Below are 1,623 nucleotides of genomic sequence, written 5' to 3' on the forward strand. Positions count from 1 at the left end.
GGCATGACATATCTTTTGGCATAACTTGTTAACAGTGTTTACCGAGATAAATTTCACTTAAGAAACTAGCAAATGACATTGAAACTGGTTATGATGGCATGTTTGTGACTGAGCCCCCCCCTCAAGGAAGGTTCCTTGATGTTGGCGAGGGGCTCTTGATTTAGGGAATTGGATCTGTGCTCCAGTTCCCCGAATTAAGCCTGAATGCCTTCCACATCCCCCTCCCCAGGCGCTATATAATCCTCCGGGTTTAGCGCTTCCCCCCTTGATTATAGTAATAATTGACTGAGCCCAAGAGAGAATAAGAAAGTTTTCATGGAATCTGTACAGTTATTACTGAACTAAAGTTTTAGCAAGAGTTGAAAATCGGCATTATTTTTGTGTACCAGTTCAACATTATTTCACTACATTTTTACCGCCCTCGCTAGTCTCTGATCAAGCATATTAAAACTTTAGCACACCCTACCCTGCAATGCTTTAAGACCCTTGTGGGTTTAATGCTTAATGATTATAATCACTATATTTTACTAAAAGAAACATGAGGCAGTTGTGTATAAACATCTCGGCATGAAATAAATCAATCACTTATAATGCCGACACTGGTAGTGCCACTTTTAATGTGAGTACAAACACGATGTAAATTTTGTACATACACTTTATCACTGCTACAGAATCGCACAGCTAATTACAGTATGGCAAGGTGCATTTCTTACATTACCAAAAATTACTGCAAATGTAAAATAGTTTGTCGTAGCTAAAAATATCAATAATGGAATTGTTCTGTATGACCCTTGTAGGTTCAGCGCTTCTTTTTGATCATAATAATCAATGATGAAAAACCACATGACAGAGGACATGAGTGACGATACAGTCCAAATTGCAAGGCAAAAACTAGTCTAAGGATCAAGGTAGGATCCTGGAATATTCACAGTTAGTACTTAAACCTGAACACTGAGCTCTAATGAATTTCCTGAAGCTTAATTTTCTAGGTGCAGATGCTGCTACTCCCCTTTTCACTAAGAATTTTCAGCCAATTTAGGAAATTGTAGTGAAGGCATTTAAATAACAGCAGCATCCTGCTGCTGCTTTCCCCAACACACACTGCAGACTCAACAACAGTTATCGAGAAATGAAACGTGTGAAATTTTATGAACTAATTGTGTACAGCACTGTTTGTGCACACGCACATACATGTGTGCACTCGCACATATGCACATACACAGTGTATACTGTGTGTGTATATATATATATATTATATACACTATACTGTGGGTGTGTGTGTGTACATATATATTATATACACATATGCATACTGTAATTGTTGTTTAGCACTTCTTTTTGATTATAATAATAATACCGTAGTTGTTACATTTGTCACACTACACGTGTGTACATATATATATACTACTGGATATAAACTTAGATTTTAGCTTTATATGAAATAGTACTATACATTACAGTGATGTACACATTTCCTAGAATTAACTTTACATAAGCATAACTACATAAGTATTAAATGAGTAGATAATGTGCCAATCAACAATACTGACAATTATATTACTGCTCACCAGCTAGTCAGCAGCAAAAAGAAAAACGATTGGTTTCATCATTCAAACACTATAG

The sequence above is a fragment of the Cherax quadricarinatus genome, chromosome 38 (genome assembly GCF_038502225.1).
Source record: "Cherax quadricarinatus isolate ZL_2023a chromosome 38, ASM3850222v1, whole genome shotgun sequence".
Lineage (NCBI taxonomy): Eukaryota > Metazoa > Arthropoda > Malacostraca > Decapoda > Parastacidae > Cherax > Cherax quadricarinatus.